Consider the following 26,925-nt stretch of genomic DNA (forward strand, 5'->3'; position numbering starts at 1 on the left):
AATATATGTTGGAAAAGCACTTGTAGGATTTATTTTTCTTTCTCATATTCTGCATGCTATCACCATGTTGAAAATAAAGTAAAGATGTTAAGAGGAGAAATTAATTATAAATAGTCTTGTGCAAAATAATGTTTGGGGAGGTTGGCCTGGTTCCATAACTTGAATCCACAGCCGAACGTAACGACAGCCTTGATTTTACCTCTACAGTTTTATTCATCGATATATTCAGGCGTGTACTGGAAGGAATTTGATTTGGACCTATCCTCTCCAACACATATTTGAACATGTCTATGTATGAATAAAAATAGAATTCCGTATGTCAAAACATATATTTTTTCCCCTTTGTTTGTTGTTAACAAAGATTTTGCAGTCTTAAGAAAGACTTTGCAGTCTTAAAAGCGTCATCTGAGCAGTTAGGACTTGCATTAATGACTTACGATAAACCATTGATTTTAAAGGGTTGATATTGAAAACGACACATTTTTTATGATTTCTCTCATACATTTCTAAGTAAAAGCTAAATGTGTATTAATATAAGATGTTAGCTTTGAAAGGTGATATCAGAAGCACCAGGAAATATATATATATATATATTGATGGTGGCATGCCAACATCTTCTCTTTGGAGCACTTGAAGGGTTTTGCTATAAGTGCTTTTTGCTGACTATATTAAACACAGTTCGAAGCTACGTGTTTCAAAATAAAAACACTGAATGCATGGGCTCATCCGGGATTTGAACCTGGGACCTCTCGCACCCGAAGCGAGAATCATACCCCTAGACCAACGAGCCATTACGCTTCCATGTTGGGCCTTAGGAAAAAATGCTAGACTAACGCAGCAGACAGCGTACGTGTTCTCAAAATATCCACAAAGTTTTTGTTTTGAAGTGGGGATTTTAAAATTCCTCAATAGGATATTTTTTTCCCAATATCATTTACATGTTTGATATTACATTTCTAATTTGAAGGAGGGATTTGAGCAGGTCGGGCAGCACTAGAGCAGGACTGATTTATCATAACATGTGGATTTGAAGAGTTAGGGGAAAAAAGGAGTAGATTCACAATCACCTATTTTTGAATGTAACACTAACATTTCAAAATTTCAACATGTACAAGAGGAGAAATTTGTGGTTCAAATATATGTTGGAAAAGCACTTGTAGGATTTATTTTTCTTTCTCATATTCTGCATGCTATCACCATGTTGAAAATAAAGTAAAGATGTTGAGAGGAGAAATTAATTATAAATAGTCTTGTGCAAAATAATGTTTGGGGAGGTTGGCTTGGTTCCATAACTTGAATCCACAGCCGAACATAACGACAGCCTTGAATTTACCTCTACAGTTTTATTCATCGATACATTCAGGCGTGTACTGGAAGGAATTTGATTTGGACCTACTCTCTCCAACACATATTTGAACATGTCTAAGTATGAATAAAAATAGAATTCCGTATGTCAAAACATATATTTTTTCCCCTTTGTTTGTTGTTAACAAAGATTTTGCAGTCTTAAGAAAGACTTTGCAGTCTTTAAACGTCATCTGAGCAGTTAGGACTTGCATTAATGACTTACGATAAACCATTGATTTTAAAGGGTTGATATTGAAAACGACACATTTTTTATGATTTCTCTCATACATTTCTAAGTAAAAGCTAAACGTGTAATAATATAAGATGTTAGCTTTGAAAGGTGATATCAGAAGCACCAGGAAATATATATATATATATATTGATGGTGGCATGACAACATCTTCTCTTTGGAGCACTTGAAGGGTTTTGCTATAAGTGCTTTTTGCTGACTATATTAAACACAGTTCGAAGCTACGTGTTTCAAAAGAAAAATACTGAATGCATGGGCTCGTCCGGGATTTGAACCCGGGACCTCTCGCACCCGAAGCGAGAATCATACCCCTAGACCAACGAGCCATTACGCTTCCATGTTGGGCCTTAGGAAAAAATGCTAGACTAACGCAGCAGACAGCGTTTGTGTTCTCAAAATATCCACAAAGTTTTTGTTTTCAAGTGGGGATTTTAAAATTCCTCAATATGATCTTTTTTCCCAATATCATTTACATGTTTGATATTACATTTCTAATTTGAAGGAGGGATTTGAGCAGGTCGGGCAGCACTAGAGCAGGACTGATTTATAATAACATGTGGATTTGAAGAGTTAGGGGAAAAAAGGAGTACATTCACAATCACCTTTTTTTGAATGTAACACTAACATTTCAAAATTTCAACATGTACAAGAGGAGAAATTTGTGGTTCAAATATATGTTGGAAAAGCACTTGTAGGATTTATTTTTCTTTCTCATATTCTGCATGCTATCACCATGTTGAAAATAAAGTAAAGATGTTAAGAGGAGAAATTAATTATAAATAGTCTTGTGCAAAATAATGTTTGGGGAGGTTGGCCTGGTTCCATAACTTGAATCCACAGCCGAACGTAACGACAGCCTTGAATTTACCTCTACAGTTTTATTCATCGATATATTCAGGCGTGTACTGGAAGGAATTTGATTTGGACCTATCCTCTCCAACACATATTTGAACATGTCTATGTATGAATAAAAATAGAATTCCGTATGTCAAAACATATATTTTTTCCCCTTTGTTTGTTGTTAACCCCTTCAGGACCGGCCTGTTTTTGCGATGTTTGTACGTTAAGGACCAGAGCAGTTTTAACACTTTTGTGGTGTTTGTGTTTAGCTGTAATTTTCCGCTCTCTCATTTACGGTTCCCATACAAGTTATATATTGTTTTTTTCACGACAAGAAGGGCTTTCTTTACATACCAGTATTTATATTATGTCATATATTGTATTTAAAAAAAATAATGAAATATGGTGAAAAATAAAAAAAAAAACATGTTTTTGGACTTTTACTTGAAAAATCTTTTACTTATCTACAAAAGCTAATGAAAAAAACTGCTAAATAGATTCAAAATTTTGTCCCGAGTTTAAAAACACCCAGTGTTTACATGCTTTATTGCTTTTTTTTGCAAGTTATAGGCCTATAAATACAAGTAGGAAATTGCTGTTTCAAAATATATATATTTTAAATGTATCAATAGTGACATTGTTACACCGTTATCTGTCATAAATCCCCGAAACACACCTAACATGTACATATTTTTTAAAGTAGACAACCCAGGGTATTTAAAATGGGGTATGTCCAGTCTTTTTTAGTAGCCACCTAGTCACAAACACTGGCCAAAGTTAGCATTTATATTTGTTTGTGTGTTAAAAATGCAAAAACCGCTAACTTTGGCCGGTGTTTGTGACTAAGTGGCTACTAAAAAAGGCTGAACATACCCCATTTGCAATACCTTGGGTTGTCTTCTTTTGTAAATGGTATGCCATCATGGGGCTAATTCTCATTCCTTGGCTACCATACGCTGTCAAAGGCAACCTAACCAATCTGACAAATTTCAATAAAAAAAAAAAAAGTAAAATCAAGCCTTATATTTGACCCTGTAACTTTCACAAACACTATAAAACCTCTACATGTGGGGTACTGTTATACTCAGGAGACTTCGCTGAACACAAATATTAGTGTATCAGAACAGTAAAATATATCACAGCAATAATATCCTCAGTGAAAGAGTGTGTGAAAGAGTGTGTGTGAAAGAGTGTGTGTGAAAAATGCAAAAAACTTCACTTTCACTGACAATATCATCGCTGTGATATGTTTTACTGTTTTGAAACACTAATATTTGTGTTCAGCGAAGTCTCCCGAGTAAAACAGTACCCCCATGTACAGGATTTAGGGTGTCATAGAAAGTTACAGGGTTAAGCACATTGCTAGCAAATTAAATTATCTGGACTTTTGGCCTGGGTTGGCAGGCAGGTCCCTCAAATTGCAATCATTAAAATTACTTAATTAGGTAAAAATATTACATAAATATGCACGTAGAATTTTAATATATATACATATTTATATATTTGACGTCTACGTGTATATTTATGAAATTATTAATGTAATTTTGTATGTGGACATATGTATATTTCGTATTATTTTTATTTATTTATTTATACATAGATATATATATCATTACATTCTAAGTGTATTTTGATATAAATATATATATATCAATATCAAAATACTGTTAGAATAAAATTGAATATATATATATAATTTTTTTTTAATTATTAAAAATTATTTTTATTTTTTGTTATTTATTTTTATTAACATATTATTTGTATTTTATAATAATATATATATACCATATATATAGTTATTATATATATTGTATATATTCGTGTGTAATTTAAATATAAGTGTATTTTTATATTAATATACGTATATATAAATATAAAAATACACTTAGTGTGACATTATATATATGATACATATACATATATTATATATAGGTATATATAGATATAATACATGTATATATATCATATATATATACACATATTATAATTTTTTTTACACTGATTGTTTTTTTTTTTAACTTTATTTTATGATTTTACACTTGCAGGGAGACTGCCTGTCAGCACAGACAGTCCCCCTGCAGGCAGATACAAAGACCCCTATTGCGGTCATGTGATCGAGTGATCACATGGCCGTGGGGTCCTGATCTGCCGAGGGGGGACTGCCCGGGCAGACAGGCAGTCCCCCTGGACCGGGAGGAGAGCTGATCGCCGCCGTGGGACCGACGGCGATCAGGTAAGTAGCCCAAAACCGTTATGACGGTTCAGGAACGTCAGCGGTCCAAACGCACGTTTTACCGCTGACGGTCCTGAACCGTCAGCGGTCCTGAAGGGGTTAACAAAGATTTTGCAGTCTTAAGAAAGACTTTGCAGTCTTAAAAGCGTCATCTGAGCAGTTAGGACTTGCATTAATGACTTACGATAAACCATTGATTTTAAAGGGTTGATATTGAAAACGACACATTTTTTATGATTTCTCTCATACATTTCTAAGTAAAAGCTAAACGTGTATTAATATAAGATGTTAGCTTTGAAAGGTGATATCAGAAGCACCAGGAAATATATATATATATATTGATGGTGGCATGCCAACATCTTCTCTTTGGAGCACTTGAAGGGTTTTGCTATAAGTGCTTTTTGCTGACTATATTAAACACAGTTCGAAGCTACATGTTTCAAAAGATTTGAACCCGGGACCTCTCGCACCCAAAGCGAGAATCATACCCCTAGACCAACGAGCCATTACGCTTCCATGTTGGGCCTTAGGAAAAAATGCTAGACTAACGCAGCAGACAGCGTACGTGTTCTCAAAATATCCACAAAGTTTTTGTTTTGAAGTGGGGATTTTAAAATTCCTCAATAGGATCTTTTTTTCCCAATATCATTTACATGTTTGATATTACATTTCTAATTTGAAGGAGGGATTTGAGCAGGTCGGGCAGCACTAGAGCAGGACTGATTTATCATAACATGTGGATTTGAAGAGTTAGGGGAAAAAAGGAGTAGATTCACAATCACCTATTTTTGAATGTAACACTAACATTTCAAAATTTCAACATGTACAAGAGGAGAAATTTGTGGTTCAAATATATGTTGGAAAAGCACTTGTAGGATTTATTTTTCTTTCTCATATTCTGCATGCTATCACCATGTTGAAAATAAAGTAAAGATGTTGAGAGGAGAAATTAATTATAAATAGTCTTGTGCAAAATAATGTTTGGGGAGGTTGGCTTGGTTCCATAACTTGAATCCACAGCCGAACATAACGACAGCCTTGAATTTACCTCTACAGTTTTATTCATCGATACATTCAGGCGTGTACTGGAAGGAATTTGATTTGGACCTACTCTCTCCAACACATATTTGAACATGTCTAAGTATGAATAAAAATAGAATTCCGTATGTCAAAACATATATTTTTTCCCCTTTGTTTGTTGTTAACAAAGATTTTGCAGTCTTAAGAAAGACTTTGCAGTCTTAAAAGCGTCATCTGAGCAGTTAGGACTTGCATTAATGACTTACGATAAACCATTGATTTTAAAGGGTTGATATTGAAAACGACACATTTTTTATGATTTCTCTCATACATTTCTAAGTAAAAGCTAAACGTGTATTAATATAAGATGTTAGCTTTGAAAGGTGATATCAGAAGCACCAGGAAATATATATATATATATTGATGGTGGCATGCCAACATCTTCTCTTTGGAGCACTTGAAGGGTTTTGCTATAAGTGCTTTTTGCTGACTATATTAAACACAGTTCGAAGCTACGTGTTTCAAAAGAAAAACACTGAATGCATGGGCTCGTCCGGGATTTGAACCCGGGACCTCTCGCACCCGAAGCGAGAATCATACCCCTAGACCAACGAGCCATTACGCTTCCATGTTGGGCCTTAGGAAAAAATGCTAGACTAACGCAGCAGACAGCGTACGTGTTCTCAAAATATCCACAAAGTTTTTGTTTTCAAGTGGGGATTTTAAAATTCCTCAATATGATCTTTTTTCCCAATATCATTTACATGTTTGATATTACATTTCTAATTTGAAGGAGGGATTTGAGCAGGTCGGGCAGCACTAGAGCAGGACTGATTTATAATAACATGTGGATTTGAAGAGTTAGGGGAAAAAAGGAGTACATTCACAATCACCTTTTTTGAATGTAACACTAACATTTCAAAATTTCAACATGTACAAGAGGAGAAATTTGTGGTTCAAATATATGTTGGAAAAGCACTTGTAGGATTTATTTTTCTTTCTCATATTCTGCATGCTATCACCATGTTGAAAATAAAGTAAAGATGTTAAGAGGAGAAATTAATTATAAATAGTCTTGTGCAAAATAATGTTTGGGGAGGTTGGCCTGGTTCCATAACTTGAATCCACAGCCGAACGTAACGACAGCCTTGAATTTACCTCTACAGTTTTATTCATCGATATATTCAGGCGTGTACTGGAAGGAATTTGATTTGGACCTATCCTCTCCAACACATATTTGAACATGTCTATGTATGAATAAAAATAGAATTCCGTATGTCAAAACATATATTTTTTCCCCTTTGTTTGTTGTTAACAAAGATTTTGCAGTCTTAAGAAAGACTTTGCAGTCTTAAAAGCGTCATCTGAGCAGTTAGGACTTGCATTAATGACTTACGATAAACCATTGATTTTAAAGGGTTGATATTGAAAACGACACATTTTTTATGATTTCTCTCATACATTTCTAAGTAAAAGCTAAACGTGTATTAATATAAGATGTTAGCTTTGAAAGGTGATATCAGAAGCACCAGGAAATATATATATATATATTGATGGTGGCATGCCAACATCTTCTCTTTGGAGCACTTGAAGGGTTTTGCTATAAGTGCTTTTTGCTGACTATATTAAACACAGTTCGAAGCTACGTGTTTCAAAAGAAAAACACTGAATGCATGGGCTCGTCCGGGATTTGAACCCGGGACCTCTCGCACCCGAAGCGAGAATCATACCCCTAGACCAACGAGCCATTACGCTTCCATGTTGGGCCTTAGGAAAAAATGCTAGACTAACGCAGCAGACAGCGTACGTGTTCTCAAAATATCCACAAAGTTTTTGTTTTGAAATGGGGATTTTAAAATTCCTCAATAGGATCTTTTTTTTCCAATATCATTTACATGTTTGATATTACATTTCTAATTTGAAGGAGGGATTTGAGCAGGTCGGGCAGCACTAGAGCAGGACTGATTTATCATAACATGTGGATTTGAAGAGTTAGGGGAAAAAAGGAGTAGATTCACAATCACCTATTTTTGAATGTAACACTAACATTTAAAAATTTCAACATGTACAAGAGGAGAAATTTGTGGTTCAAATATATGTTGGAAAAGCACTTGTAGGATTTATTTTTCTTTCTCATATTCTGCATGCTATCACCATGTTGAAAATAAAGTAAAGATGTTGAGAGGAGAAATTAATTATAAATAGTCTTGTGCAAAATAATGTTTGGGGAGGTTGGCTTGGTTCCATAACTTGAATCCACAGCCGAACATAACGACAGCCTTGAATTTACCTCTACAGTTTTATTCATCGATACATTCAGGCGTGTACTGGAAGGAATTTGATTTGGACCTACTGTCTCCATCACATATTTGAACATGTCTAAGTATGAATAAAAATAGAATTCCGTATGTCAAAACATATATTTTTTCCCCTTTGTTTGTTGTTAACAAAGATTTTGCAGTCTTAAGAAAGACTTTGCAGTCTTTAAACGTCATCTGAGCAGTTAGGACTTGCATTAATGACTTACGATAAACCATTGATTTTAAAGGGTTGATATTGAAAACGACACATTTTTTATGATTTCTCTCATACATTTCTAAGTAAAAGCTAAACGTGTATTAATATAAGATGTTAGCTTTGAAAGGTGATATCAGAAGCACCAGGAAATATATATATATGTGGATAGTGGCATGCCAACATCTTCTCTTTGGAGCACTTGAAGGGTTTTGCTATAAGTGCTTTTTGCTGACTATATTAAACACAGTTCGAAGCTACGTGTTTCAAACGAAAAACACGAATGCATGGGCTCGTCCGGGATTTGAACCTGGGACCTCTCGCACCCGAAGCGAGAATCATACCCCTAGACCAACGAGCCATTACGCTTCCTTGTTGGGCCTTAGGAAAAAATGCTAGACTAACGCAGCAGACAGCGTACGTGTTCTCAAAATATCCACAAAGTTTTTGTTTTGAAGTGGGGATTTTAAAATTCCTCAATAGGATCTTTTTTTCCCAATATCATTTACATGTTTGATATTACATTTCTAATTTGAAGGAGGGATTTGAGCAGGTCGGGCAGCACTAGAGCAGGACTGATTTATCATAACATGTGGATTTGAAGAGTTAGGGGAAAAAAGGAGTAGATTCACAATCACCTTTTTTTGAATGTAACACTAACATTTCAAAATTTCAACATGTACAAGAGGAGAAATTTGTGGTTCAAATATATGTTGGAAAAGCACTTGTAGGATTTCTTTTTCTTTCTCATATTCTGCATGCTATCACCATGTTGAAAATAAAGTAAAGATGTTAAGAGGAGAAATTAATTATAAATAGTCTTGTGCAAAAAAATGTTTGGGGAGGTTGGCCTGGTTCCATAACTTGAATCCACAGCCGAACATAACGACAGCCTTGAATTTACCTCTACAGTTTTATTCATCGATACATTCAGGCGTGTACTGGAAGGAATTTGATTTGGACCTATCCTCTCCAACACATATTTGAACATGTCTATGTATGAATAAAAATAGAATTCCGTATGTCAAAACATATATTTTTTCCCCTTTGTTTGTTGTTAACAAAGATTTTGCAGTCTTAAGAAAGACTTTGCAGTCTTAAAAGCGTCATCTGAGCAGTTAGGACTTGCATTAATGACTTACGATAAACCATTGATTTTAAAGGGTTGATATTGAAAACGACACATTTTTTATGATTTCTCTCATACATTTCTAAGTAAAAGCTAAACGTGTATTAATATAAGATGTTAGCTTTGAAAGGTGATATCAGAAGCACCAGGAAATATATATATATATATATTGATGGTGGCATGCCAACATCTTCTCTTTGGAGCACTTGAAGGGTTTTGCTATAAGTGCTTTTTGCTGACTATATTAAACACAGTTCGAAGCTACGTGTTTCAAAAGAAAAACACTGAATGCATGGGCTCGTCCGGGATTTGAACCCGGGACCTCTCGCACCCGAAGCGAGAATCATACCCCTAGACCAAGGAGCCATTACGCTTCCATGTTGGGCCTTAGGAAAAAATGCTAGACTAACGCAGCAGACAGCGTTTGTGTTCTCAAAATATCCACAAAGTTTTTGTTTTGAAGTGGGGATTTTAAAATTCCTCAATAGGATCTTTTTTTTCCAATATCATTTACATGTTTGATATTACATTTCTAATTTGAAGGAGGGATTTGAGCAGGTCGGGCAGCACTAGAGCAGGACTGATTTATCATAACATGTGGATTTGAAGAGTTAGGGGAAAAAAGGAGTAGATTCACAATCACCTATTTTTGAATGTAACACTAACATTTAAAAATTTCAACATGTACAAGAGGAGAAATTTGTGGTTCAAATATATGTTGGAAAAGCACTTGTAGGATTTATTTTTCTTTCTCATATTCTGCATGCTATCACCATGTTGAAAATAAAGTAAAGATGTTGAGAGGAGAAATTTATTATAAATAGTCTTGTGCAAAATAATGTTTGGGGAGGTTGGCTTGGTTCCATAACTTGAATCCACAGCCGAACATAACGACAGCCTTGAATTTACCTCTACAGTTTTATTCATCGATACATTCAGGCGTGTACTGGAAGGAATTTGATTTGGACCCACTGTCTCCATCACATATTTGAACATGTCTAAGTATGAATAAAAATAGAATTCCGTATGTCAAAACATATATTTTTTCCCCTTTGTTTGTTGTTAACAAAGATTTTGCAGTCTTAAGAAAGACTTTGCAGTCTTTAAACGTCATCTGAGCAGTTAGGACTTGCATTAATGACTTACGATAAACCATTGATTTTAAAGGGTTGATATTGAAAACGACACATTTTTTATGATTTCTCTCATACATTTCTAAGTAAAAGCTAAACGTGTATTAATATAAGATGTTAGCTTTGAAAGGTGATATCAGAAGCACCAGGAAATATATATATATGTGGATGGTGGCATGCCAACATCTTCTCTTTGGAGCACTTGAAGGGTTTTGCTATAAGTGCTTTTTGCTGACTATATTAAACACAGTTCGAAGCTACGTGTTTCAAACGAAAAACACGAATGCATGGGCTCGTCCGGGATTTGAACCCGGGACCTCTCGCACCCGAAGCGAGAATCATACCCCTAGACCAACGAGCCATTACGCTTCCTTGTTGGGCCTTAGGAAAAAATGCTAGACTAACGCAGCAGACAGCGTACGTGTTCTCAAAATATCCACAAAGTTTTTGTTTTGAAGTGGGGATTTTAAAATTCCTCAATAGGATCTTTTTTTCCCAATATCATTTACATGTTTGATATTACATTTCTAATTTGAAGGAGGGATTTGAGCAGGTCGGGCAGCACTAGAGCAGGACTGATTTATCATAACATGTGGATTTGAAGAGTTAGGGGAAAAAAGGAGTAGATTCACAATCACCTTTTTTTGAATGTAACACTAACATTTCAAAATTTCAACATGTACAAGAGGAGAAATTTGTGGTTCAAATATATGTTGAAAAATCACTTGTAGGATTTATTTTTCTTTCTCATATTCTGCATGCTATCACCATGTTGAAAATAAAGTAAAGATGTTAAGAGGAGAAATTAATTATAAATAGTCTTGTGCAAAATAATGTTTGGGGAGGTTGGCCTGGTTCCATAACTTGAATCCACAGCCGAACATAACGACAGCCTTGAATTTACCTCTACAGTTTTATTCATCGATACATTCAGGCGTGTACTGGAAGGAATTTGATTTGGACCTACCCTCTCCAACACATATTTGAACATGTCTAAGTATGAATAAAAATAGAATTCCGTATGTCAAAACATATATTTTTTCCCCTTTGTTTGTTGTTAACAAAGATTTTGCAGTCTTAAGAAAGACTTTGCAGTCTTAAAAACGTCATCTGAGCAGTTAGGACTTGCATTAATGACTTACGATAAACCATTGATTTTAAAGGGTTGATATTGAAAACGACACATTTTTTATGATTTCTCTCATACATTTCTAAGTAAAAGCTAAACGTGTATTAATATAAGAAGTTAGCTTTGAAAGGTGATATCAGAAGCACCAGGAAATATATATATATATATATATATTGATGGCGGCATGCCAACATCTTCTCTTTGGAGCACTTGAAGGGTTTTGCTATAAGTGCTTTTTGCTGACTATATTAAACACAGTTCGAAGCTACGTGTTTCAAAAGAAAAACACTGAATGCATGGGCTCGTCCGGGATTTGAACCCGGGACCTCTCGCACCCGAAGCGAGAATCAAACCCCTAGACCAACGAGCCATTACGCTTCCATGTTGGGCCTTAGGAAAAAATGCTAGACTAACGCAGCAGACAGCGTACGTGTTCTCAAAATATCCACAAAGTTTTTGTTTTGAAGTGGGGATTTTAAAATTCCTCAATAGGATCTTTTTTTCCCAATATCATTTACATGTTTGATATTACATTTCTAATTTGAAGGAGGGATTTGAGCAGGTCGGGCAGCACTAGAGCAGGACTGATTTATCATAACATGTGGATTTGAAGAGTTAGGGAAAAAAAGGAGTAGATTCACAATCACCTATTTTTGAATGTAACACTAACATTTCAAAATTTCAACATGTACAAGAGGAGAAATTTGTGGTTCAAATATATGTTGGAAAAGCACTTGTAGGATTTATTTTTCTTTCTCATATTCTGCATGCTATCACCATGTTGAAAATATAGTAAAGATGTTGAGAGGAGAAATTAATTATAAATAGTCTTGTGCAAAATAATGTTTGGGGAGGTTGGCTTGGTTCCATAACTTGAATCCACAGCCGAACATAACGACAGCCTTGAATTTACCTCTACAGTTTTATTCATCGATACATTCAGGCGTGTACTGGAAGGAATTTGATTTGGACCTATCCTCTCCAACACATATTTGAACATGTCTAAGTATGAATAAAAATAGAATTCCGTATGTCAAAACATATATTTTTTCCCCTTTGTTTGTTGTTAACAAAGATTTTGCAGTCTTAAGAAAGACTTTGCAGTCTTTAAACGTCATCTGAGCAGTTAGGACTTGCATTAATGACTTACGATAAACCATTGATTTTAAAGGGTTGATATTGAAAACGACACATTTTTTATGATTTCTCTCATACATTTCTAAGTAAAAGCTAAACGTGTATTAATATAAGATGTTAGCTTTGAAAGGTGATATCAGAAGCACCAGGAAATATATATATATGTGGATGGTGGCATGCCAACATCTTCTCTTTGGAGCACTTGAAGGGTTTTGCTATAAGTGCTTTTTGCTGACTATATTAAACACAGTTCGAAGCTACGTGTTTCAAACGAAAAACACGAATGCATGGGCTCGTCCGGGATTTGAACCCGGGACCTCTCGCACCCGAAGCGAGAATCATACCCCTAGACCAACGAGCCATTACGCTTCCTTGTTGGGCCTTAGGAAAAAATGCTAGACTAACGCAGCAGACAGCGTACGTGTTCTCAAAATATCCACAAAGTTTTTGTTTTGAAGTGGGGATTTTAAAATTCCTCAATAGGATCTTTTTTTCCCAATATCATTTACATGTTTGATATTACATTTCTAATTTGAAGGAGGGATTTGAGCAGGTCGGGCAGCACTAGAGCAGGACTGATTTATCATAACATGTGGATTTGAAGAGTTAGGGGAAAAAAGGAGTAGATTCACAATCACCTTTTTTTGAATGTAACACTAACATTTCAAAATTTCAACATGTACAAGAGGAGAAATTTGTGGTTCAAATATATGTTGGAAAAGCACTTGTAGGATTTATTTTTCTTTCTCATATTCTGCATGCTATCACCATGTTGAAAATAAAGTAAAGATGTTAAGAGGAGAAATTAATTATAAATAGTCTTGTGCAAAATAATGTTTGGGGAGGTTGGCCTGGTTCCATAACTTGAATCCACAGCCGAACATAACGACAGCCTTGAATTTACCTCTACAGTTTTATTCATCGATACATTCAGGCGTGTACTGGAAGGAATTTGATTTGGACCTACCCTCTCCAACACATATTTGAACATGTCTAAGTATGAATAAAAATAGAATTCCGTATGTCAAAACATATATTTTTTCCCCTTTGTTTGTTGTTAACAAAGATTTTGCAGTCTTAAGAAAGACTTTGCAGTCTTAAAAACGTCATCTGAGCAGTTAGGACTTGCATTAATGACTTACGATAAACCATTGATTTTAAAGGGTTGATATTGAAAACGACACATTTTTTATGATTTCTCTCATACATTTCTAAGTAAAAGCTAAACGTGTATTAATATAAGAAGTTAGCTTTGAAAGGTGATATCAGAAGCACCAGGAAATATATATATATATATATATATATTGATGGCGGCATGCCAACATCTTCTCTTTGGAGCACTTGAAGGGTTTTTCTATAAGTGCTTTTTGCTGACTATATTAAACACAGTTCGAAGCTACGTGTTTCAAAAGAAAAACACTGAATGCATGGGCTCGTCCGGGATTTGAACCCGGGACCTCTCGCACCCGAAGCGAGAATCAAACCCCTAGACCAACGAGCCATTACGCTTCCATGTTGGGCCTTAGGAAAAAATGCTAGACTAACGCAGCAGACAGCGTACGTGTTCTCAAAATATCCACAAAGTTTTTGTTTTGAAGTGGGGATTTTAAAATTCCTCAATAGGATCTTTTTTTCCCAATATCATTTACATGTTTGATATTACATTTCTAATTTGAAGGAGGGATTTGAGCAGGTCGGGCAGCACTAGAGCAGGACTGATTTATCATAACATGTGGATTTGAAGAGTTAGGGAAAAAAAGGAGTAGATTCACAATCACCTATTTTTGAATGTAACACTAACATTTCAAAATTTCAACATGTACAAGAGGAGAAATTTGTGGTTCAAATATATGTTGGAAAAGCACTTGTAGGATTTATTTTTCTTTCTCATATTCTGCATGCTATCACCATGTTGAAAATATAGTAAAGATGTTGAGAGGAGAAATTAATTATAAATAGTCTTGTGCAAAATAATGTTTGGGGAGGTTGGCTTGGTTCCATAACTTGAATCCACAGCCGAACATAACGACAGCCTTGAATTTACCTCTACAGTTTTATTCATCGATACATTCAGGCGTGTACTGGAAGGAATTTGATTTGGACCTATCCTCTCCAACACATATTTGAACATGTCTAAGTATGAATAAAAATAGAATTCCGTATGTCAAAACATATATTTTTTCCCCTTTGTTTGTTGTTAACAAAGATTTTGCAGTCTTAAGAAAGACTTTGCAGTCTTTAAACGTCATCTGAGCAGTTAGGACTTGCATTAATGACTTACGATAAACCATTGATTTTAAAGGGTTGATATTGAAAACGACACATTTTTTATGATTTCTCTCATACATTTCTAAGTAAAAGCTAAACGTGTATTAATATAAGATGTTAGCTTTGAAAGGTGATATCAGAAGCACCAGGAAATATATATATATGTGGATGGTGGCATGCCAACATCTTCTCTTTGGAGCACTTGAAGGGTTTTGCTATAAGTGCTTTTTGCTGACTATATTAAACACAGTTCGAAGCTACGTGTTTCAAACGAAAAACACGAATGCATGGGCTCGTCCGGGATTTGAACCCGGGACCTCTCGCACCCGAAGCGAGAATCATACCCCTAGACCAACGAGCCATTACGCTTCCTTGTTGGGCCTTAGGAAAAAATGCTAGACTAACGCAGCAGACAGCGTACGTGTTCTCAAAATATCCACAAAGTTTTTGTTTTGAAGTGGGGATTTTAAAATTCCTCAATAGGATCTTTTTTTCCCAATATCATTTACATGTTTGATATTACATTTCTAATTTGAAGGAGGGATTTGAGCAGGTCGGGCAGCACTAGAGCAGGACTGATTTATCATAACATGTGGATTTGAAGAGTTAGGGGAAAAAAGGAGTAGATTCACAATCACCTTTTTTTGAATGTAACACTAACATTTCAAAATTTCAACATGTACAAGAGGAGAAATTTGTGGTTCAAATATATGTTGGAAAAGCACTTGTAGGATTTATTTTTCTTTCTCATATTCTGCATGCTATCACCATGTTGAAAATAAAGTAAAGATGTTAAGAGGAGAAATTAATTATAAATAGTCTTGTGCAAAATAATGTTTGGGGAGGTTGGCCTGGTTCCATAACTTGAATCCACAGCCGAACATAACGACAGCCTTGAATTTACCTCTACAGTTTTATTCATCGATACATTCAGGCGTGTACTGGAAGGAATTTGATTTGGACCTACCCTCTCCAACACATATTTGAACATGTCTAAGTATGAATAAAAATAGAATTCCGTATGTCAAAACATATATTTTTTCCCCTTTGTTTGTTGTTAACAAAGATTTTGCAGTCTTAAGAAAGACTTTGCAGTCTTAAAAACGTCATCTGAGCAGTTAGGACTTGCATTAATGACTTACGATAAACCATTGATTTTAAAGGGTTGATATTGAAAACGACACATTTTTTATGATTTCTCTCATACATTTCTAAGTAAAAGCTAAACGTGTATTAATATAAGAAGTTAGCTTTGAAAGGTGATATCAGAAGCACCAGGAAATATATATATATATATATATATATATTGATGGCGGCATGCCAACATCTTCTCTTTGGAGCACTTGAAGGGTTTTGCTATAAGTGCTTTTTGCTGACTATATTAAACACAGTTCGAAGCTACGTGTTTCAAAAGAAAAACACTGAATGCATGGGCTCGTCCGGGATTTGAACCCGGGACCTCTCGCACCCGAAGCGAGAATCAAACCCCTAGACCAACGATCCATTACGCTTCCATGTTGGGCCTTAGGAAAAAATGCTAGACTAACGCAGCAGACAGCGTACGTGTTCTCAAAATATCCACAAAGTTTTTGTTTTGAAGTGGGGATTTTAAAATTCCTCAATAGGATCTTTTTTTCCCAATATCATTTACATGTTTGATATTACATTTCTAATTTGAAGGAGGGATTTGAGCAGGTCGGGCAGCACTAGAGCAGGACTGATTTATCATAACATGTGGATTTGAAGAGTTAGGGAAAAAAAGGAGTAGATTCACAATCACCTATTTTTGAATGTAACACTAACATTTCAAAATTTCAACATGTACAAGAGGAGAAATTTGTGGTTCAAATATATGTTGGAAAAGCACTTGTAGGATTTATTTTTCTTTCTCATATTCTGCATGCTATCACCATGTTGAAAATATAGTAAAGATGTTGAGAGGAGAAATTAATTATAAATAGTCTTGTGCAAAATAATGTTTGGGGAGGTTGGCCTGGTTCCATAACTTGAATCCACAGCCGAACATAACGACAGCCTTGAATTTACCTCTACAGTTTTATTCATCGATACATTCAGGCGTGTACTGGAAGGAATTTGATTTGGACCTATCCTCTCCAACACATATTTGAACATGTCTATGTATGAATAAAAATAGAATTCCGTATGTCAAAACATATATTTTTTCCCCTTTGTTTGTTGTTAACAAAGATTTTGCAGTCTTAAGAAAGACTTTGCAGTCTTAAAAGCGTCATCTGAGCAGTTAGGACTTGCATTAATGACTTACGATAAACCATTGATTTTAAAGGGTTGATATTGAAAACGACACATTTTTTATGATTTCTCTCATACATTTCTAAGTAAAAGCTAAACGTGTATTAATATAAGATGTTAGCTTTGAAAGGTGCTATCAGAAGCACCAGGAAATATATATATATGTATTGATGGTGGCATGCCAACATCTTCTCTTTGGAGCACTTGAAGGGTTTTGCTATAAGTGCTTTTTGCTGACTATATTAAACACAGTTCGAAGCTACGTGTTTCAAAAGAAAAACACTGAATGCATGGGCTCGTCCGGGATTTGAACCCGGGACCTCGTGCACCCGAAGCGAGAATCATACCCCTAGACCAAGGAGCCATTACGCTTCCATGTTGGGCCTTAGGAAAAAATGCTAGACTAACGCAGCAGACAGCGTTTGTGTTCTCAAAATATCCACAAAGTTTTAGTTTTGAAGTGGGGATTTTAAAATTCCTCAATAGGATCTTTTTTTCCCAATATCATTTACATGTTTGATATTACATTTCTAATTTGAAGGAGGGATTTGAGCAGGTCGGGCAGCACTAGAGCAGGACTGATTTATCATAACATGTGGATTTGAAGAGTTAGGGAAAAAAAGGAGTAGATTCACAATCACCTATTTTTGAATGTAACACTAACATTTCAAAATTTCAACATGTACAAGAGGAGAAATTTGTGGTTCAAATATATGTTGGAAAAGCACTTGTAGGATTTATTTTTCTTTCTCATATTCTGCATGCTATCACCATGTTAAAAATAAAGTAAAGATGTTGAGAGGAGAAATTAATTATAAATAGTCTTGTGCAAAATAATGTTTGGGCAGGTTGGCCTGGTTCCATAACTTGAATCCACAGCCGAACGTAACGACAGCCTTGAATTTACGTCTACAGTTTTATTCATCGATACATTCAGGCGTGTACTGGAAGGAATTTGATTTGGACCTACCCTCTCCAACACATATTTGAACATGTCTAAGTATGAATAAAAATAGAATTCCGTATGTCAAAACATATATTTTTTTCCCCTTTGTTTGTTGTTAACAAAGATTTTGCAGTCTTAAGAAAGACTTTGCAGTCTTAAAAACGTCATCTGAGCAGTTAGGACTTGCATTAATGACTTACGATAAACCATTGATTTTAAAGGGTTGATATTGAAAACGACACATTTTTTATGATTTCTCTCATACATTTCTAAGTAAAAGCTAAACGTGTATTAATATAAGATGTTAGCTTTGAAAGGTGATATCAGAAGCACCAGGAAATATATATATATATTGATGGCGGCATGCCAACATCTTCTCTTTGGAGCACTTGAAGGGTTTTGCTATAAGTGCTTTTTGCTGACTATATTAAACACAGTTCGAAGCTACGTGTTTCAAAAGAAAAACACTGAATGCATGGGCTCGTCCGGGATTTGAACCCGGGACCTCTCGCACCTGAAGCGAGAATTATACCCCTAGACCAACAAGCCATTACGCTTCCATGTTGGGCCTTAGGAAAAAATGCTAGACTAACGCAGCAGACAGCGTACGTGTTCTCAAAATATCCACAAAGTTTTTGTTTTGAAGTGGGGATTTTAAAATTCCTCAATAGGATCTTTTTTTCCCAATATCATTTACATGTTTGATATTACATTTCTAATTTGAAGGAGGGATTTGAGCAGGTCGGGCAGCACTAGAGCAGGACTGATTTATCATAACATGTGGATTTGAAGAGTTAGGGAAAAAAAGGAGTAGATTCACAATCACCTATTTTTGAATGTAACACTAACATTTCAAAATTTCAACATGTACAAGAGGAGAAATTTGTGGTTCAAATATATGTTGGAAAAGCACTTGTAGGATTTATTTTTCTTTCTCATATTCTGCATGCTATCACCATGTTGAAAATAAAGTAAAGATGTTGAGAGGAGAAATTAATTATAAATAGTCTTGTGCAAAATAATGTTTGGGGAGGTTGGCTTGGTTCCATAACTTGAATCCACAGCCGAACATAACGACAGCCTTGAATTTACCTCTACAGTTTTATTCATCGATACATTCAGGCGTGTACTGGAAGGAATTTGATTTGGACCTACTCTCTCCAACACATATTTGAACATGTCTAAGTATGAATAAAAATAGAATTCCGTATGTCAAAACATATATTTTTTCCCCTTTGTTTGTTGTTAACAAAGATTTTGCAGTCTTAAGAAAGACTTTGCAGTCTTTAAACGTCATCTGAGCAGTTAGGACTTGCATTAATGACTTACGATAAACCATTGATTTTAAAGGGTTGATATTGAAAACGACACATTTTTTATGATTTCTCTCATACATTTCTAAGTAAAAGCTAAACGAGTATTAATATAAGATGTTAGCTTTGAAAGGTGATATCAGAAGCACCAGGAAATATATATATATATTGATGGTGGCATGCCAACATCTTCTCTTTGGAGCACTTGAAGGGTTTTTCTATAAGTGCTTTTTGCTGACTATATTAAACACAGTTCGAAGCTACGTGTTTCAAAAGAAAAACACTGAATGCATGGGCTCGTCCGGGATTTGAACCCGGGACCTCTCGCACCCGAAGCGAGAATCATACCCCTAGACCAACGAGCCATTACGCTTCCATGTTGGGCCTTAGGAAAAAATGCTAGACTAACGCAGCAGACAGCGTTTGTGTTCTCAAAATATCCACAAAGTTTTTGTTTTGAAGTGGGGATTTTAAAATTCCTCAATATGATCTTTTTTCCCAATATCATTTACATGTTTGATATTACATTTCTAATTTGAAGGAGGGATTTGAGCAGGTCGGGCAGCACTAGAGCAGGACTGATTTATCATAACATGTGGATTTGAAGAGTTAGGGGAAAAAAGGAGTACATTCACAATCACCTTTTTTTGAATGTAACACTAACATTTCAAAATTTCAACATGTACAAGAGGAGAAATTTGTGGTTCAAATATATGTTGGAAAAGCACTTGTAGGATTTATTTTTCTTTCTCATATTCTGCATGCTATCACCATGTTGAAAATAAAGTAAAGATGTTAAGAGGAGAAATTAATTATAAATAGTCTTGTGCAAAATAATGTTTGGGGAGGTTGGCCTGGTTCCATAACTTGAATCCACAGCCGAACGTAACGACAGCCTTGAATTTACCTCTACAGTTTTATTCATCGATATATTCAGGCGTGTACTGGAAGGAATTTGATTTGGACCTACTCTCTCCAACACATATTTGAACATGTCTAAGTATGAATAAAAATAGAATTCCGTATGTCAAAACATATATTTTTTCCCCTTTGTTTGTTGTTAACAAAGATTTTGCAGTCTTAAGAAAGACTTTGCAGTCTTTAAACGTCATCTGAGCAGTTAGGACTTGCATTAATGACTTACGATAAACCATTGATTTTAAAGGGTTGATATTGAAAACGAAACATTTTTTATGATTTCTCTCATACATTTCTAAATAAAAGCTAAACGTGTATTAATATAAGATGTTAGCTTTGAAAGGTGATATCAGAAGCACCAGGAAATATATATATATATTGATGGTGGCATGCCAACATCTTCTCTTTGGAGCACTTGAAGGGTTTTGCTATAAGTGCTTTTTGCTGACTATATTAAACACAGTTCGAAGCTACGTGTTTCAAAAGAAAAACACTGAATGCATGGGCTCGTCCGGGATTTGAACCCGGGACCTCTCGCACCCAAAGCGAGAATCATACCCCTAGACCAACGAGCCATTACGCTTCCATGTTGGGCCTTAGGAAAAAATGCTAGACTAACGCAGCAGACAGCGTTTGTGTTCTCAAAATATCCACAAAGTTTTTGTTTTGAAGTGGGGATTTTAAAATTCCTCAATATGATCTTTTTTCCCAATATCATTTACATGTTTGATATTACATTTCTAATTTGAAGGAGGGATTTGAGCAGGTCGGGCAGCACTAGAGCAGGACTGATTTATCATAACATGTGGATTTGAAGAGTTAGGGGAAAAAAGGAGTACATTCACAATCACCTTTTTTGGAATGTAACACTAACATTTCAAAATTTCAACATGTACAAGAGGAGAAATTTGTGGTTTAAATATATGTTGGAAAAGCACTTGTAGGATTTATTTTTCTTTCTCATATTCTGCATGCTATCACCATGTTGAAAATAAAGTAAAGATGTTAAGAGGAGAAATTAATTATAAATAGTCTTGTGCAAAATAATGTTTGGGGAGGTTGGCCTGGTTCCATAACTTGAATCCACAGCCGAACGTAACGACAGCCTTGAATTTACCTCTACAGTTTTATTCATCGATATATTCAGGCGTGTACTGGAAGGAATTTGATTTGGACCTATCCTCTCCAACACATATTTGAACATGTCTAAGTATGAATAAAAATAGAATTCCGTATGTCAAAACATATATTTTTTCCCCTTTGTTTGTTGTTAACAAAGATTTTGCAGTCTTAAGAAAGACTTTGCAGTCTTAAAAGCGTCATCTGAGCAGTTAGGACTTGCATTAATGACTTACGATAAACCATTGATTTTAAAGGGTTGATATTGAAAACGACACATTTTTTATGATTTCTCTCATACATTTCTAAGTAAAAGCTAAACGTGTATTAATATAAGATGTTAGCTTTGAAAGGTGATATCAGAAGCACCAGGAAATATATATATATATTGATGGCGGCATGCCAACATCTTCTCTTTGGAGCACTTGAAGGGTTTTGCTATAAGTGCTTTTTGCTGACTATATTAAACACAGTTCGAAGCTACGTGTTTCAAAAGAAAAACACTGAATGCATGGGCTCGTCCGGGATTTGAACCCGGGACCTCTCGCACCTGAAGCGAGAATTATACCCCTAGACCAACAAGCCATTACGCTTCCATGTTGGGCCTTAGGAAAAAATGCTAGACTAACGCAGCAGACAGCGTACGTGTTCTCAAAATATCCACAAAGTTTTTGTTTTGAAGTGGGGATTTTAAAATTCCTCAATAGGATCTTTTTTTCCCAATATCATTTACATGTTTGATATTACATTTCTAATTTGAAGGAGGGATTTGAGCAGGTCGGGCAGCACTAGAGCAGGACTGATTTATCATAACATGTGGATTTGAAGAGTTAGGGAAAAAAAGGAGTAGATTCACAATCACCTATTTTTGAATGTAACACTAACATTTCAAAATTTCAACATGTACAAGAGGAGAAATTTGTGGTTCAAATATATGTTGGAAAAGCACTTGTAGGATTTATTTTTCTTTCTCATATTCTGCATGCTATCACCATGTTGAAAATAAAGTAAAGATGTTGAGAGGAGAAATTAATTATAAATAGTCTTGTGCAAAATAATGTTTGGGGAGGTTGGCTTGGTTCCATAACTTGAATCCACAGCCGAACATAACGACAGCCTTGAATTTACCTCTACAGTTTTATTCATCGATACATTCAGGCGTGTACTGGAAGGAATTTGATTTGGACCTACTCTCTCCAACACATATTTGAACATGTCTAAGTATGAATAAAAATAGAATTCCGTATGTCAAAACATATATTTTTTCCCCTTTGTTTGTTGTTAACAAAGATTTTGCAGTCTTAAGAAAGACTTTGCAGTCTTTAAACGTCATCTGAGCAGTTAGGACTTGCATTAATGACTTACGATAAACCATTGATTTTAAAGGGTTGATATTGAAAACGACACATTTTTTATGATTTCTCTCATACATTTCTAAGTAAAAGCTAAACGAGTATTAATATAAGATGTTAGCTTTGAAAGGTGATATCAGAAGCACCAGGAAATATATATATATATTGATGGTGGCATGCCAACATCTTCTCTTTGGAGCACTTGAAGGGTTTTTCTATAAGTGCTTTTTGCTGACTATATTAAACACAGTTCGAAGCTACGTGTTTCAAAAGAAAAACACTGAATGCATGGGCTCGTCCGGGATTTGAACCCGGGACCTCTCGCACCCGAAGCGAGAATCATACCCCTAGACCAACGAGCCATTACGCTTCCATGTTGGGCCTTAGGAAAAAATGCTAGACTAACGCAGCAGACAGCGTTTGTGTTCTCAAAATATCCACAAAGTTTTTGTTTTGAAGTGGGGATTTTAAAATTCCTCAATATGATCTTTTTTCCCAATATCATTTACATGTTTGATATTACATTTCTAATTTGAAGGAGGGATTTGAGCAGGTCGGGCAGCACTAGAGCAGGACTGATTTATCATAACATGTGGATTTGAAGAGTTAGGGGAAAAAAGGAGTACATTCACAATCACCTTTTTTTGAATGTAACACTAACATTTCAAAATTTCAACATGTACAAGAGGAGAAATTTGTGGTTCAAATATATGTTGGAAAAGCACTTGTAGGATTTATTTTTCTTTCTCATATTCTGCATGCTATCACCATGTTGAAAATAAAGTAAAGATGTTAAGAGGAGAAATTAATTATAAATAGTCTTGTGCAAAATAATGTTTGGGGAGGTTGGCCTGGTTCCATAACTTGAATCCACAGCCGAACGTAACGACAGCCTTGAATTTACCTCTACAGTTTTATTCATCGATATATTCAGGCGTGTACTGGAAGGAATTTGATTTGGACCTACTCTCTCCAACACATATTTGAACATGTCTAAGTATGAATAAAAATAGAATTCCGTATGTCAAAACATATATTTTTTCCCCTTTGTTTGTTGTTAACAAAGATTTTGCAGTCTTAAGAAAGACTTTGCAGTCTTTAAACGTCATCTGAGCAGTTAGGACTTGCATTAATGACTTACGATAAACCATTGATTTTAAAGGGTTGATATTGAAAACGAAACATTTTTTATGATTTCTCTCATACATTTCTAAATAAAAGCTAAACGTGTATTAATATAAGATGTTAGCTTTGAAAGGTGATATCAGAAGCACCAGGAAATATATATATATATTGATGGTGGCATGCCAACATCTTCTCTTTGGAGCACTTGAAGGGTTTTGCTATAAGTGCTTTTTGCTGACTATATTAAACACAGTTCGAAGCTACGTGTTTCAAAAGAAAAACACTGAATGCATGGGCTCGTCCGGGATTTGAACCCGGGACCTCTCGCACCCAAAGCGAGAATCATACCCCTAGACCAACGAGCCATTACGCTTCCATGTTGGGCCTTAGGAAAAAATGCTAGACTAACGCAGCAGACAGCGTTTGTGTTCTCAAAATATCCACAAAGTTTTTGTTTTGAAGTGGGGATTTTAAAATTCCTCAATATGATCTTTTTTCCCAATATCATTTACATGTTTGATATTACATTTCTAATTTGAAGGAGGGATTTGAGCAGGTCGGGCAGCACTAGAGCAGGACTGATTTATCATAACATGTGGATTTGAAGAGTTAGGGGAAAAAAGGAGTACATTCACAATCACCTTTTTTGGAATGTAACACTAACATTTCAAAATTTCAACATGTACAAGAGGAGAAATTTGTGGTTTAAATATATGTTGGAAAAGCACTTGTAGGATTTATTTTTCTTTCTCATATTCTGCATGCTATCACCATGTTGAAAATAAAGTAAAGATGTTAAGAGGAGAAATTAATTATAAATAGTCTTGTGCAAAATAATGTTTGGGGAGGTTGGCCTGGTTCCATAACTTGAATCCACAGCCGAACGTAACGACAGCCTTGAATTTACCTCTACAGTTTTATTCATCGATATATTCAGGCGTGTACTGGAAGGAATTTGATTTGGACCTATCCTCTCCAACACATATTTGAACATGTCTAAGTATGAATAAAAATAGAATTCCGTATGTCAAAACATATATTTTTTCCCCTTTGTTTGTTGTTAACAAAGATTTTGCAGTCTTAAGAAAGACTTTGCAGTCTTAAAAGCGTCATCTGAGCAGTTAGGACTTGCATTAATGACTTACGATAAACCATTGATTTTAAAGGGTTGATATTGAAAACGACACATTTTTTATGATTTCTCTCATACATTTCTAAGTAAAAGCTAAACGTGTATTAATATAAGATGTTAGCTTTGAAAGGTGATATCAGAAGCACCAGGAAATATATATATATATTGATGGTGGCATGCCAACATCTTCTCTTTGGAGCACTTGAAGGGTTTTGCTATAAGTGCTTTTTGCTGACTATATTAAACACAGTTCGAAGCTACGTGTTTCAAAAGAAAAACACTGAATGCATGGGCTCGTCCGGGATTTGAACCCGGGACCTCTCGCACCCGAAGCGAGAATCATACCCCTAGACCAACGAGCCATTACGCTTCCATGTTGGGCCTTAGGAAAAAATGCTAGACTAACGCAGCAGACAGCGTTTGTGTTCTCAAAATATCCACAAAGTTTTTGTTTTGAAGTGGGGATTTTAAAATTCCTCAATATGATCTTTTTTCCCAATATCATTTACATGTTTGATATTACATTTCTAATTTGAAGGAGGGATTTGAGCAGGTCGGGCAGCACTAGAGCAGGACTGATTTATCATAACATGTGGATTTGAAGAGTTAGGGGAAAAAAGGAGTACATTCACAATCACCTTTTTTTGAATGTAACACAAACATTTCAAAATTTCAACATGTACAAGAGGAGAAATTTGTGGTTCAAATATATGTTGGAAAAGCACTTGTAGGATTTATTTTTCTTTCTCATATTCTGCATGCTATCACCATGTTGAAAATAAAGTAAAGATGTTAAGAGGAGAAATTAATTATAAATAGTCTTGTGCAAAATAATGTTTGGGGAGGTTGGCCTGGTTCCATAACTTGAATCCACAGCCGAACATAACGACAGCCTTGAATTTACCTCTACAGTTTTATTCATCGATATATTCAGGCGTGTACTGGAAGGAATTTGATTTGGACCTATCCTCTCCAACACATATTTGAACATGTCTAAGTATGAATAAAAATAGAATTCCGTATGTCAAAACATATATTTTTTCCCCTTTGTTTGTTGTTAACAAAGATTTTGCAGTCTTAAGAAAGACTTTGCAGTCTTAAAAGCGTCATCTGAGCAGTTAGGACTTGCATTAATGACTTACGATAAACCATTGATTTTAAAGGGTTGATATTGAAAACGACACATTTTTTATGATTTCTCTCATACATTTCTAAGTAAAAGCTAAACGTGTATTAATATAAGATGTTAGCTTTGAAAGGTGATATCAGAAGCACCAGGAAATATATATATATATGTATTGATGGTGGCATGCCAACATCTTCTCTTTGGAGCACTTGAAGGGTTTTGCTATAAGTGCTTTTTGCTGACTATATTAAACACAGTTGGAAGCTACGTGTTTCAAAAGAAAAACACTGAATGCATGGGCTCGTCCGGGATTTGAACCCGGGACCTCTCGCACCCGAAGCGAGAATCATACCCCTAGACCAACGAGCCATTACGCTTCCATGTTGGGCCTTAGGAAAAAATGCTAGACTAACGCAGCAGACAGCGTTTGTGTTCTCAAAATATCCACAAAGTTTTAGTTTTGAAGTGGGGATTTTAAAATTCCTCAATAGGATCTTTTTTTCCCAATATCATTTACATGTTTGATATTACATTTCTAATTTGAAGGAGGGATTTGAGCAGGTCGGGCAGCACTAGAGCAGGACTGACTTATCATAACATGTGGATTTGAAGAGTTAGGGGAA

The 26,925-nt window shown here is 35.3% G+C and overlaps 18 non-coding genes across 18 annotated transcripts; all 18 read right to left on the reverse strand.

The window, feature by feature from the left end:
• Nucleotides 1-718: 718 nt before the first annotated feature.
• TRNAP-CGG (transfer RNA proline (anticodon CGG)) lies at nt 719-790 on the reverse strand. The gene has a single exon. It is a non-coding gene; the product is annotated as a tRNA-Pro (tRNA).
• Nucleotides 791-1,851: 1,061 nt separating this feature from the next.
• On the reverse strand, nt 1,852-1,923 carry TRNAP-CGG (transfer RNA proline (anticodon CGG)). The gene has a single exon. It is a non-coding gene; the product is annotated as a tRNA-Pro (tRNA).
• A 4,312-nt stretch (nt 1,924-6,235) lies between these two features.
• Nucleotides 6,236-6,307, reverse strand: TRNAP-CGG (transfer RNA proline (anticodon CGG)). Its single transcript has one exon. It is a non-coding gene; the product is annotated as a tRNA-Pro (tRNA).
• Nucleotides 6,308-7,365: 1,058 nt separating this feature from the next.
• TRNAP-CGG (transfer RNA proline (anticodon CGG)) lies at nt 7,366-7,437 on the reverse strand. The gene has a single exon. It is a non-coding gene; the product is annotated as a tRNA-Pro (tRNA).
• A 1,056-nt stretch (nt 7,438-8,493) lies between these two features.
• Nucleotides 8,494-8,565, reverse strand: TRNAP-CGG (transfer RNA proline (anticodon CGG)). The gene has a single exon. It is a non-coding gene; the product is annotated as a tRNA-Pro (tRNA).
• Nucleotides 8,566-9,627: 1,062 nt separating this feature from the next.
• Nucleotides 9,628-9,699, reverse strand: TRNAP-CGG (transfer RNA proline (anticodon CGG)). Its single transcript has one exon. It is a non-coding gene; the product is annotated as a tRNA-Pro (tRNA).
• A 1,056-nt stretch (nt 9,700-10,755) lies between these two features.
• TRNAP-CGG (transfer RNA proline (anticodon CGG)) lies at nt 10,756-10,827 on the reverse strand. Its single transcript has one exon. It is a non-coding gene; the product is annotated as a tRNA-Pro (tRNA).
• Nucleotides 10,828-11,893: 1,066 nt separating this feature from the next.
• TRNAP-CGG (transfer RNA proline (anticodon CGG)) lies at nt 11,894-11,965 on the reverse strand. Its single transcript has one exon. It is a non-coding gene; the product is annotated as a tRNA-Pro (tRNA).
• Nucleotides 11,966-13,021: 1,056 nt separating this feature from the next.
• TRNAP-CGG (transfer RNA proline (anticodon CGG)) lies at nt 13,022-13,093 on the reverse strand. The gene has a single exon. It is a non-coding gene; the product is annotated as a tRNA-Pro (tRNA).
• A 1,068-nt stretch (nt 13,094-14,161) lies between these two features.
• On the reverse strand, nt 14,162-14,233 carry TRNAP-CGG (transfer RNA proline (anticodon CGG)). Its single transcript has one exon. It is a non-coding gene; the product is annotated as a tRNA-Pro (tRNA).
• A 1,056-nt stretch (nt 14,234-15,289) lies between these two features.
• TRNAP-CGG (transfer RNA proline (anticodon CGG)) lies at nt 15,290-15,361 on the reverse strand. The gene has a single exon. It is a non-coding gene; the product is annotated as a tRNA-Pro (tRNA).
• A 1,070-nt stretch (nt 15,362-16,431) lies between these two features.
• Nucleotides 16,432-16,503, reverse strand: TRNAP-CGG (transfer RNA proline (anticodon CGG)). Its single transcript has one exon. It is a non-coding gene; the product is annotated as a tRNA-Pro (tRNA).
• A 3,320-nt stretch (nt 16,504-19,823) lies between these two features.
• Nucleotides 19,824-19,895, reverse strand: TRNAP-CGG (transfer RNA proline (anticodon CGG)). The gene has a single exon. It is a non-coding gene; the product is annotated as a tRNA-Pro (tRNA).
• Nucleotides 19,896-20,951: 1,056 nt separating this feature from the next.
• Nucleotides 20,952-21,023, reverse strand: TRNAP-UGG (transfer RNA proline (anticodon UGG)). The gene has a single exon. It is a non-coding gene; the product is annotated as a tRNA-Pro (tRNA).
• Nucleotides 21,024-23,209: 2,186 nt separating this feature from the next.
• Nucleotides 23,210-23,281, reverse strand: TRNAP-CGG (transfer RNA proline (anticodon CGG)). Its single transcript has one exon. It is a non-coding gene; the product is annotated as a tRNA-Pro (tRNA).
• Nucleotides 23,282-24,337: 1,056 nt separating this feature from the next.
• On the reverse strand, nt 24,338-24,409 carry TRNAP-UGG (transfer RNA proline (anticodon UGG)). Its single transcript has one exon. It is a non-coding gene; the product is annotated as a tRNA-Pro (tRNA).
• Nucleotides 24,410-25,466: 1,057 nt separating this feature from the next.
• On the reverse strand, nt 25,467-25,538 carry TRNAP-CGG (transfer RNA proline (anticodon CGG)). The gene has a single exon. It is a non-coding gene; the product is annotated as a tRNA-Pro (tRNA).
• Nucleotides 25,539-26,599: 1,061 nt separating this feature from the next.
• Nucleotides 26,600-26,671, reverse strand: TRNAP-CGG (transfer RNA proline (anticodon CGG)). The gene has a single exon. It is a non-coding gene; the product is annotated as a tRNA-Pro (tRNA).
• Nucleotides 26,672-26,925: the final 254 nt, after the last annotated feature.

This window comes from Pelobates fuscus, chromosome 6 (assembly GCF_036172605.1).
Source record: "Pelobates fuscus isolate aPelFus1 chromosome 6, aPelFus1.pri, whole genome shotgun sequence".
NCBI lineage: Eukaryota > Metazoa > Chordata > Amphibia > Anura > Pelobatidae > Pelobates > Pelobates fuscus.